We start from the raw sequence: 13087 nt of genomic DNA on the forward strand, positions 1-13087 counted from the left end.
ACCAGAAAAATTGAAAACAAGAATAAAAAATAAAAGTAAAGAAGAACACCCAAAACACCCCCCCACCCTATTTTTCATTTAGTTTTTGTCCCCATTATTCTACTCATCCATCCATACGCTGTATAAAGGGAGTGTGATCCACAAGGCTTTCACAATCACACTGTCACCTCTTGTAAGCTACATTGCTATACAGTCATCTTCAAGAGTCAAGTCTACTGGGTTGGAGTTTGATAGTTTCAGGTATTTACTTCTAGCTATTCCAATGCATTAAAACCTAAAAAGGGATATTTGTATAGTGCATAAGAATGCCCACCAGAGTGACCTCTCGACTCCTTTTGGAATCTGTCAGCCACTGAAACTTTTGGTCAAGAAGATGTTCTCAGTCTACGATGTTGGGCCCAGATTTCATTCCCTGGAGTCATATCCTGCATTGCCAGGGAGATTTACACCCCTGGGAGTCAGATCCCTCGTAGCAGGGAGGGCAGTGAGTTCACCTGCCAAGTTGGCTTAGCTAGAGAGAGATGGCCACATCTGAGCCAAAAAGTGGTACTTAGGGGGAGACTCTTAGGCACAATTATAAGCAGGTTTAGCCTCTCCTTTGCAGTGACGAGTTTCATGAGGGCAAGTCCCATGATAGAGGGCTCAGCACATCAAACTGCCAGTCCTCAATGTTTGTGAGAACATCAGCAACAATCCAGGTGAGGAGCCCAACACCTCTGCATTTCCCCCAAGCTCCTCAGGGAGGCCCTGCATATATACTTTTATTCTCTGTCAAAATTGCTTTGGGATGTTTCCCAAAGGTAAGGTAAGTGTTTTAACTTTGTGGATAAGTGTAAGTGTTTTAACTTTGTGGATGGCTGAGGCAGTGGATAAGAGTTGGGGCAAAGAACAGACTAATCAAAAAGCTTAAATGAAAGTACTAGAGAATGAAATATCCATAGGAGCTTTGCAATGCTCTGACATACTTCTGGGAATATAGAAGTTCATCCATATGTGTAGGACTGTGCACATACTTAAGAAAGACCTGAGGAGGCCCTAAGCTTTTGCCTCTGGCTGACCTCAAGGATCTTCAAAAGAGGAAGTAAAGGCTAAGGCAGACTTGTCAAGTAACCTGGGCAAGTATCAAAGGCATACCCCAACATATACACAGAGTCCCTGAGCAAAGACTAGAAGGTTTATTGGTTCCACATGTTTAAGGCAATCTCTGTCCAATCATTAGCTGGTTACTGTGCTAGAAAATTAGAGACTTCAGTGGCCACACATAACAAATAATACAGACTTCACAGAGTTAGCTGACATAAATCACCAAACAAATAACAACAACTACAACAAGCAGCAGCAACAAACCTTGGGATGGAGAGAATCTGATTTCCAGAGTTGCTATGTTATCATGTTTCAAATGTACAGTTTTCGACAAAGATTTACAAGGCATGCAAAGAAACAAGACCGTATGGCTCATGCACAGGAAAAAAAGAAATTAATAGAAACTATTCTGAGGAAACCAGACATTGGACTTTCTAGAAAAAGACTTTAAATCAATGTTTAAAATATGCTCAAAAAGCTAAAGGAAACTATGAGAATGTGTTCTGATCACCTCCTATTCTCCCTGTTGGTGAAGGAGGATCCCCACCCCATTCCAAATAGTACAAGATGTCAAAACACAAAACACCTGACACTGGACAGAAATCAGAAGCAGTTTATTAGTTACGTATACTCACAGCTTGGGGAGGAGGACATTGCTGAATACGTAGGGCCAGATGTGGGTTGTAATTGGAAATCGAGTGTACCAGCAGTTGCTGTGGAAGGTAAGCTTTGTAGTAACTGGGGGTGGGAGTAGGGAGTGTCCCCTGGTTCCTACAAGAAGATGTGATTGATTTTTTGGAATAAATCCATAGTCTGGCAAATAACTGAAGCCCTTTAGTTTGAGGACCAGATGGAGTGCAGCTGGTACAGCTGATAGGGGAACTAGCTAGGTGGGAAGCCCTTCTCTCTTGTTGGGAGCATATCTGCTAAAAGCCTTTGGGGCCTTGTGAAATTCAAAACATGTCAAGGCAGCATTTGAAGTTTTAGGTCTTATGATACAGAATGATATCTCACCCAATAGTGAATATCAGTAGAGACAGAAATTGTAAAAAGGAAACAAATAAAAATTTTGGAGTTGAAAAGTGCAATAATTGAAATGAAAATGAAAAAGCAGATTTGAGTAGGCAGAAAAAAAGAATCAATGAACTTGAATATAGGCCAATTGAGATTATTCAGTTTGAGGACCAGAAAGAAAAAAGAATGAAGAAAATGAACATAGCCTAAGAGACGTGTGGGACAATATCATATATGTAATGGGAATTTCAGAAGGAGAAGAGAGAGAGAGAAAAAGAGGTAGAAAAAAGAAAGATTATTTGAAGAAATAATGTCTGAAAACTTCCCAAATTTGATGAATGATACGAATCTACGTATCTAAGAATCTCAGTGAATTTCAAAGTAGGATAAACTCAAAGGTATCTTCTAGGCTCTTTATTCTCAAACTGTCAAAAGACAGAGAGAGAGAGAGAATCTTGAAAGTAGCAAGTGTGAAATGACAAGATCTTCAATAAGATTAACAGCTGATTTCTCATCAGAAACCATGGAGGGGAGAGGGCAGTGGGCTGACACAGTCTATGTATTGAAAGAAAAAAGAATTCTATATCCAGAAAAATTATTCTTCAAAAATGTATATCCTTCCCAGATACACAAAACTGAGAGAATCCAATGTTAGCAGACCTGCCTTACAAGACATACTTAAGGGAGTCTTTCAGGTTGAAATGAAAGGGCCCTAGGCAATAACTCAAAACCACATGAAGAAATAAAGAGAACCAGGGAAGGTAACTACATAGGAAAATATGAAAGATAGTATAAATATATATTTTTGCTTGTAATTTTTTCTATCTGATTTAAAACATAACTATTAAAGCAATAAATATAAATCTCTGTTGTTGGGCACACAATGTATAAAGTTGTAATTTGGACAATAAGAGGATGGGGGGTCAGTACTATAAGGAACAAAGTTTTTCTATGTTATTGAAATTATGTTGGCATTAATCCATACTACATTGTTATGAATTAAAGATATTAAATGTCATCCTGAGGGTAACCACTAAGAAAATAACCCAAAAATGTATAGTAAAAGAAATGACAAGGGAATTAAAATGCAGTTAGAAAAGATCTATTGAAGAAAAGAAGGCAGTAATGGAGGAGTAGAGGAATAAAAAAGATGAAGACATATAGAATACAAATAGAAAAATGGCAGACATATATTCTACCTTATCAGTAATTACATTAAATGTAATGGATTAAATTCTGCAATTAAAAGAGAAAGATTGGCTAATGGATAAAAAATATGATCCAAATGTAGGCTGTCTACAAGAGACAGAGTTTAGATTCAAAGAAAAAAGTGGGTTGAAAGTAAAAGGATGGAAAATATATACTGTTCAAACTAACCAAAAGCAAGCTGTAGTGGCTATACTTACATCTAACAAAGTGGACTTTATGAGAAAAATTGTTACTAGAGACAAAGAAGGACATTAAATATTGATAAAGGGTTAATACATCAAGAAGATACAATAAACATATATGCACCTGATAACAGAGCCCCAAAATTCATGAAGTAAAAACTGACAGAATTGAAGGGAGAAATACACACTTCAACAATAATAGTGGAAGACATCAATACTCCCACTTCCAATAATTGGTAGAACATCTAAACAGAAGATCAACAAGAAACTAGAAGACTTGAACAAAACTATAAACCAACTAGATCTAATAGAAGCCTATAGAACAACCAACAACAGCAGAATACATATTCTTCTCAATTGTACATGGAACATTATCCAGGATAGACCATACATTAGGCCATAAAACAAGTCTCAATACATTTGAAAGGATTGGAATCATACAAAGTATGTTCTTCAACCACAGTGGAATGAAGTTAGAAATAAAGAGCAGAAGGAAATTTGGGAAATTCACAAATATGTGGAAATTAAACAACACACTCCTGAATAACCAATGGGTCAAATAAATCACAAGAGAAATTACAAAACACTTGGAGATGAATGCAAATGAAAACACTAAATATGAAAACTCATGGAATACATTTAGAGAGAAATGTATACTGTAGATGCCTACATTAAAAAAAGAAGAAAGAGCTTAACTTAATAATCTAGCCTCCCACCTTAGGAAGCTGGAAAAAGAAGAGCAAACGAAACTCAAAGGAAGCAGATGGAGGGAAATAATAAAGATAGATTAGTGGAAATAAATGAAACAGAGACTAAGAAAACAGTAGAAAAATTCAATGAAACCAAAAGTTGGTTCTGTGAAAAGAGCAATAAAATCAACAAATCTTTGGCTAGTCTGACCAGGAAAAAAAGAAAGATGACTGAGGAATGAAAGAGAAGAGATTACTACCGACCTGACAGAAATATAAAGGAGTATAAGGTAATACTGTGAACAATTGTATGCAAACCAAATTGGATAACCTAGATGAAATGGACAAATTCCCAGAAACACAGAAATTACCAAACTGACTCGAGAAGAAATAGAGAATCTGAATAAACCTAAAAGAAGAGATTACATTAGTAATCGAAAAATTTCCCATAATGAAAAGCTCAGGACCAGATGGCTTGACTGGTGAATTCTACCAAACATTTAAAGAAGAATTGACATGAAACCTTCACAAACTTTTTCACAAAATAGATGAGGAGGGAACATGTCCCAACTAATTTTATGAGGTCAGTATAATCCTGATACCAAAACTAGACAAAGACATAACAAGAAAAGAAAACTAGACCCCAATATGCCTTATGAATATAGACATAAAAATTCTCAATAAAATATTAGAAAACCTAACCCAGCAGCATATAAAAAGGATTGCATGCTATGACTGTGCAGAAAAGTTAATATAGCTGGCCTGAAATTGCTTATCCTTAGAAAGGTCTGCTTGCATGATTGGTCCTTGACTGGCACCTGAGAATCTGAATTTCAAGAGGGTTCCACCAACCTAACTGATAGGAGTGACTCACTGTGCCTAAACTTTGCAAGCAATATCATTAATGCTGAATACCTGCTTTCCTTCTGAAGGTCTGGATTGGTATATGCTAGGTAGAGAGCATCTGTGTAACCAGCCCCCAGTAAAAGCCCCAGGCACCACGTCTCTAATGAATTTCCCTGGTAGACAGCCTTTTAGCTTATCACACGTGTTGTCATGTTGGGACTTAAGCATATCCTGTCTTGTCTTGTCTCCGTTAGGAGAGGACCAATGGGAACTTGTGCCTGGTTCCTCTGGACTTTGCCCCATGTGCTATTTCTCTTTACTGATCTTGCTTTGTACCTTCTGCTTTAGTAAATCATAGTCATGAGTACAATAATTGCAGAGTCCTGTGAGTTCTTCTGTAAATCATTGAACTTGTGGGTGGTCTTGAGGACCTCTGACACAGTAGTGTGAAGAGTGGGATTCACTAAAATGACTCTGACTCAATGAAATATGGTGAAAGCATTGTTTGGGAAAAGGAAGGATGAAGGGTCAGGGTATGGAAAGCTTTGGTGTCTGCATGGTTATGGAGTCATGCATGGTGTGATACAGCAGCTGAGCTGCTGTCTATGTAGGGAATTTGAAAAGGATAGCTCTAACTCCAGGAGAGTTGGCTCACTGGATTCCCTGGCCATTTTGACCAAGCTGGCTAAAGTGAGGGAAGAAAAAGGGCAGCATGCATGATGCCTTTGGTTTTGTTCTTTCCTCTAGGTAGGAGGGGAAAAAAAGTTTAATCAGTTACCAGGACTGGAGCAAAATTTTAGTTAAACCAGAGGGGAAACAAATGGTAAAAACAGTCTGTCTAGCTGTTTCTTCACCCTTACTGCTGCCACTGCTTAGCAGTCCCTCTACCCTCACCCTTGCATTCCAGCTGAGATCATCCCTGGCAGCTGTAATGTTAAAACTCTGTAAATGCTGAATTTTCTACTAGGGGTTTGAGTAAATTTGCAAAGAGAAAAAAAAAATGGGGAATTAAAACAGTGGCTTTGTATTTTCTGGCTATTGCATCTGGGTATATAAAAATTGATGTAAAATATTATATGCCTACAATTTCATAGATGCTCGAAGAATCATTCTAATCAGGGAAAGCTGAAAAGAAAAAGTTTTTAGTGGGACACAATTTCCTTCCTTTTGAGAGTGTGTTAGAATTTAAACTCTTTGAGTCTTGGAAACAGAACAGGTCTCCATAACTGATGATTTTTACTACAATTTTGCCTGTTGGAGTCTTAGGGAAAAGGGAGACAACATAAAAAGAGACAATTTCCAAATGGAAATACACTTTTTGAATTTTAAAAAGTAGCTTTTAGTTTGCTAATGAGCTTTTCTGAAATCACATGTAGACCTGTAGAGACTGGTGTTTTTCTGACCTGATGAGCTTATTTTTGAGTGAGTCAATTTGGACTGCAAGTCTAACAAGACCAAAAAAAAAAAAAAAAAAAAAAGGTTTAGGAATGCCCTGTTTATCAATTGGACTAAGAACACAGCTGCCTAGCCCTGCCATATCTTGGCTTTGCTGCTGCCAAAGAAAAGCCACTGGCTTTTTGTGTAATCCTGTATTCACAGGTTCTGATTGTCTGGATCTGTCTCTAGGCTAAAACCTGATACTGTCTGCCATGGGCTATTTCAGCCTCAGCATGAGCTGTGCTAAATTGACAGCAGACATAGACTCAAAAAGCAGGACTTCTGTTTGGGAACCACTGCAGATTTAAAACACTCCTTTGTGAGGTCTAAACTGTGAAAACATCATGGATGCTGGCTGGACCATTTGGGTCACTTGCCCACAGGAAAGGGCTTATTCTCAGATGGTACCATCTGAAATTGAACAGCTGATCTGCTCTGTATTTCAGATGCAGAGACTGATTGGTCGCATTCCTAACCTGTGATTTCTACCAAAAGCTGCAAATTGGGGAGGGGCACATCACCAGGATTATGGCCCCTCTACCCCTTCGTTAGACTCTCTACTCTTGTCTCAGGGATGTCTCGCTGTTGTTGAGTTGTGTTCTACTTTCTGGATTACTTGCAGTTTTCAACAATGGACTAGCCTGATTCTGCTTTCCTCACTGTTCTCTTAGTACACACACTTCAGTGCTATTTGATTGTTAAATGCAGCTTTCCCTGAAAGGGTGAGGCTTTTCTAGGCTACTCACTGGATAAGTGATCAGGAGGAAAAGGGTGGGAAGTTATGTAACCCCATTTTGAAAATGTTTGAAAATTCAGGATTTCGCCCTGACAAATTTCAGAACATGATGTATTTTTCCAGTTAAATTTATAAAAATGTTTTTCTGTGAAAATGCTTTTGTCCCTCTTGCATATATCCCTTCTGGACAAAAGGTCTGGATGAGAGTTTGGGATGATAGGAAGAAATGTAGTTTTGATTACTGAATGGAACATGCTGATTTTAGAAAAATGGGAAACTAATCAAAGCCCTGGCATCTGGAGAGAGACGAGGCAGGGTAGAGGGAATTAATGAGCTTTGTTTTTCTGAACTGTTCCTGGAAGCTTTTCCCTCTTCCTGAAGGAAAACTTCCCATCCTGCTTTTCCAAGCTTCTGTGAGAGCTTTGAATTCAAACAGACTTCTGAGCTATGATCACACCTGATAGTGCTGACAAAAGATAGCTCCTGTACTTTCCAAACAGATCACCTACAGATGTCCTCCGCACTCATGAGGCTGATAAACCGATGTCATGGACAAGCAAAACTATTTGCACTGACTTCAGTGACTCTGAAACAAAGGACTGAACTAAATTTATTTAGACTGGACTGGGAACCTAATGCTAGAGGCCCATGGTGGAAGGCCACTCTGGGGGCCCGCCTAACCTGTACTGCCTGCCTAATGTAGGTCCTGGTTTGGGTGCCTGAACAGTTATAAACTCTTTGTTTCCAGAGGCAACATGTACACCCCTTGGGAATATATTTCTTGGGTTTGTAATCGGACTATGCCTCAGCTCTGGAAAGCAATAGTCAACTTCAACTTATTGGCCAGAATTGTTCATACCTGAATTGATGCCTCCGGTCGGGTGAAAAAGGGTAATATAGAAACTTAAAGAGGATGCCCCCTGGCTTTCTAAGATAAACTTTTTGGTAAATGGGATTTGTTTTAATTGGCTAAGTTCAGGACCTCTAAAGGGCATAACTGAGGTCATTATTTTATTTTTATTAAAAGAAATTTTTTATTAAAGAAGTTGTGGGTTTATAGAACAATCATGCATAAGATACAGGATTCCCATACACCACCCCACCACCAACACTTGCATTGGTGTGGAAATTTTGTTACAATTGATAACAGTTTTTTTTTTGTAATTTTACTATTTTTAACATAGTTACATTTGTTTCAGATGATGAAAGATTATTAAGTAGTACTACAGCTATTGTCCATAGCTTATGTAGGGGTATTTTTTCCCATATTCCTGACTGTGCCAGTTTGTATATAGTATGTCCCCCAGAAAAAAGCCATATTCTTTAATGCATTCTTGTAGGGGTAGACATATTAGTGTGGATTGGGTTGGAACCTATTGGTTCAGTGTCCATGGAGATGTGACCCACCCAACTGTAGGTGATAACTCTGATTGGATAATTTCCATGGAGGTGTGGCCCCGCCCATTCTGCATGGGCCTTGTTTAGTTTACTGGAGCACTGTGTAAGCTCAGACAGAAGGAGCTTATAGGAACTGGAGCTGAAGATAGCCATTGGAAGCTGATGTAGACATTTTGGAGAATGCCATTTTGAAACTCAACCTGGAAGCAAGTAAATGCCAGCCACGTGCCTTCCCAGCTAACAGAGGTTTTCTGGATGCCAATGGCCTTTCTCTAGTGAAGGTACCCTTTGTTGATGGACACTTTATGGCCTTAAGACTGTAACTTTGTAACCAAATAACCCCCCTTTTATCAAAGCCAATCCATTTCTGATGTTTTGCATTCTGACAGCATTAGCAAACCAGAACAGATTTTGGTACCAGGAGTGGGGTGCTGTTGCACTTGCAAATACCAAACATGTTGGAACGGCTTTTTAAATGAATAAGGGGAAGATTCTGGAAGAACTGTGAGGATCTTGATGGAAAAGGCCTAGACTGCTTTGAAGAGACTATTGGTAGAAATATGGACCCTAAAGATACTTCTGATGAGGCGTTGAACAGAAATGATGAATATGTTGTTGCAAACTAGAAGAAAGGTGATCTTTGTTTTAAAATGGCAGAGAATTTGGCAAAATTGAGTCCTGGTGTCATAGGGAAGGAAGAATTTGATAGCGACAAGCTGGGATACTTGGCTGATGAGATTTCAAAACAAAAAGTTGTGGATATAGCATGGCTTCTCCTTGCAGCTTATAGTAAAATGCAAGTGGAGAGAGATAAACTTAGAACTGAACTCTTGGGTTCAAGGAAACCAGAAACTGATGGTTTGGAAAATTCTGGGCTTCCGGGAGTGGAACCCCAGACTCCATAGCCCCACATGAGGATTTAACCAAACATGGAACCCAACCACCATTTCAGTACAAGCCAAGATTGGAGATGGAGTTATCCAGAAAGGATTTGTGGCTTTGACCCCTGTGTGCTTCAACCCCTGTGTGCTTCATGCGAAGCCAACAGAATTTTTGTGAGATCTTTATAGATGGAGCTGCCACCGTTCAGGACTGGAGGAGACAGACAGGGAACAAATTGAAGGAAAAAATTCTTCAAAGACAGAGCCATGGAGGTTGAGGTCTGGAGTCAAGAGATCTTGGGCTGGGAGAGCAGAGTGGCCCACACACCCCAGAGTTTTGAGGGTGGACCTTCCACCTCAATGTTCAGGAAGAGTTCTGCCACCCCAGGCCCCAAAGAGGGTGGAGCACATTCCCAGGGCATTGGGGAGAGTCTTGCCACCACCCCACTGTTCGGAGAGTGTAGAGCCTTTGCCCTGGAGAGGCAGAGTCCAGGTGGCACTCCAATGTTTGAGGAGGGTGGGGCTAAAAAGTAGTCTCCCCCATGTGTGGATATATTGGAGCACGCAACCCAGCATTTGGAGAGAAAAGGGCTGCCATGAAAGCCTTTGGAAAGGGTTGGACTCCTGCTCTCTCAAGCCCCAAGGAGACAACATCATTCAGTTAATGACTCTCAGACCTTGAAATCTAATGGAGTTTGCCCTGCAGATTTTAAAACCTGTTTGAGTCCTGTTAACCCTATTTTCCTTTTAGTTTCTCCTTATGGCAGTGGGAATGTTTATTCTATGACTGTCCCTCCTTCCTATATTGGAAGCAGATAACTTGTTCTAAGTTTCACAGATACACAGCCAGGGGGGAATTTTTGCTTTAGGACAGACCATTCTCATAATTGATTTTGATGGGATCTTGTATTTATCTATTGTTACTGAAATGATTTGAGTTTTTGTGATATTGTGATGGAATGATATATTTTGTATTTGGTAAGAATATGTTTTTCTGGTGTCCTGGGGGTGGAATGTGACGGTTTGTATATATTATGTCCCCCAGAAATAGCCATATTCTTTAATGCATTCTTGTGGGGCCAGATGTATTAGTGTGGATTGGGTTGGAACCTATTGATTCAGTGTCCATGGAGATGTGACCCACCCAACTGTAGGTGATAATTCTGGATAATTTCCATACAGGTGTGGCCCCACTCATTCAGTGTGGGCCTTGTTTAGTTTACTGGAGCACTATATAAGCTCAGACAGAAGGAGCTCATAGGAGCTGGAGCTAAGACAGACATTTTGAAGATGGCTGTTGGAAGCTGATGCAGACATTTTGGAGAACGCCATTTGGAAACACAACCTGGAAGCAAGCAGACGCCAGCCACGTGCCTTCTCAGCTAACAGAGGTTTTCCAGATGCCAGTGGCCTTTCTCCAGTGAAGGTACCCTTTGTTGATGGATACTTTATGGCCTTAAGACTGTAACTTTGTAACCAAATAACCCCCTTTTATAAAAGCCAATCCATTTCTGATGTTTTGCATTCTGGAAGCATTAGGAAACCAGAACACCAACCTATTATTTTTTTTTCATTCATGTCTTGATTTTATTATCCGTCTACCCATACACTGGATAAAGGAAGTGTCAGTCACAATGTTTTTATAATCACATAGTCACATGATAAAAGCTATTCAGTTATACAATCATTATCAAAGATCAAGGTTACTGGATTACAGTTCATCAATTTCAGGTATTTCCTTCTGGCTATTCTAATATATTAGAAACTAAAAAGAAGTATCTATGTAATGAATCAGTAGTCATAACCATTTGTTAAATCCTAATTTCTCAGTTAAACCTCTTCCCTCTCATTTGATCATTCTCTTACTCTTCATGGATATCTGGGCATTGGCCATTTTAACTTCTTCGTGCTGGAAAGGGGTGTCGACCTTATGGGGTAGAGGGATGAAACTTTGAGAGACTGCTACTTCTGGGTTTCAGGGCTTATCTGGCATAGGAACAATCTAAAAATGTTTCTGAAAAAATAAACTTACTAAGTAAAACTTTTATAGAATCTTAGATAGAGCCCAGGCTATTCTTTAGAGTTTTCAGGAATAGTGTTGGTTAGGGCTTGGCATACTATGGCAATTTGCAACATCTAGCTGGAGGTTGCATAAGAATAACCTCCAGAATGACCTCCCAACTCTATTTGAAATCTCTTAGCCACTGAAACTTTATTTTGTTTCATTTCTTTCCCCGCTTTTGGTCAAGAAGGCATTCTCAATCCCACGATGCCAGGGCCAGGCTCATCTCTGGGAGTCATGTCCCACATTGCCAGGGAGATTTACACTCTTGGGAGTCATGTCCCACATAGAGGGGCAGGTATTGAGTTTATTTGCAGAGTTGGCTTACAGAGAAAAGCCACATCTGAACAACAAAAGATTGTTGTGACTCTTAGGCATAATTATAAGTAGGCTTAGTGTCACCATTGCAGAAATAAGTTGCATAAGGGCAAGCCTCAAGATTGAGGGCTTGCCTTATTAAATCGGGAGTCCCTAATGCTTGAGAGAATATCAGGAGTTTCCCAGGTGGGAAAATTTAATAGTTCCACATATTTTCCCCAGTTCCTCAAGGGGACTTTGCAAATACTTTTTTTTTTCCTGCCCAAAATACTCCAGAATATCTCAGGTTATTACATTAACCTGTACAGAATAACAAGCTCTCATTCCCTCTTCTGGGTTCCATGTAATTCAGTTGTTTAAATGAACTGTGAGGTCATTATTGAAGTTTGATCTCATCCTGCTGTGTGGAGTCCTACTGATTAATAATTTTACAGTAAAGATGTCTTGGCCAAGGGCCAAGGGAGTGGATTGTGCAGAAAAGAGTTAACATAGCAGGCCTGAGACTGCTTATCCTTTGAAAGGCCTGCTTGCATGGTTGGCTCTTGGTTGGTATCTGGGAACTTGGATTACAAGAGGGTTCCCACCAATCTAACTAATAAAAGTGGCTCACTGTGCCTAGACTGTGCAAGCAATATGGTTAATGCTGAATACCTGCTTTACTTCTGAGAGTCTGGAATTTTGGTATTTGTAGGCAGAAAGTGTCTACATGACCAGGTGCCAGTAAAATTCATAGGATAAATATTCAACAAACTAGGAAAGGGAACATCCTCAACCTGATAAAGGGCATCCATGAAATAACCACAGCTAACATCATACTTGATCATGAAAGGCTAAATGCTTTCATCCTAAGATCAGGGTCAAGACTAGGATGTCCACTTCCACAACTTCTATTCACCATTATACTGGTGGTTCTATCCAGGGCAATTAGGTAAGAAAAAGAAGTAAAAAGCATCCTCATTGGGAAAGAAATAAAGCTCTTTCTATTTGTGAGTGACATGATCTTGTATAACAGAAAATCCTAGGGAATCAACCTAAAAACATTTAGAACTAATAAATGAGTTCAACAAGCTTGCAGGATGTAAGAGCAATATACAAAAATCAGTTGTATTTCTATACACCAGCAAAGAACAGTCCAAAAATGAAATTAAGGTAGCATCAAAAAGCATAAAATGCATAGATAAAATGCAGAGATTGACAATGTGATCCTAAAATTCCTATGGAAATGCAAGGAA

This window comes from Choloepus didactylus, chromosome 6, assembly GCF_015220235.1.
Source record: "Choloepus didactylus isolate mChoDid1 chromosome 6, mChoDid1.pri, whole genome shotgun sequence".
NCBI classification, from domain to species: Eukaryota; Metazoa; Chordata; class Mammalia; order Pilosa; family Megalonychidae; genus Choloepus; species Choloepus didactylus.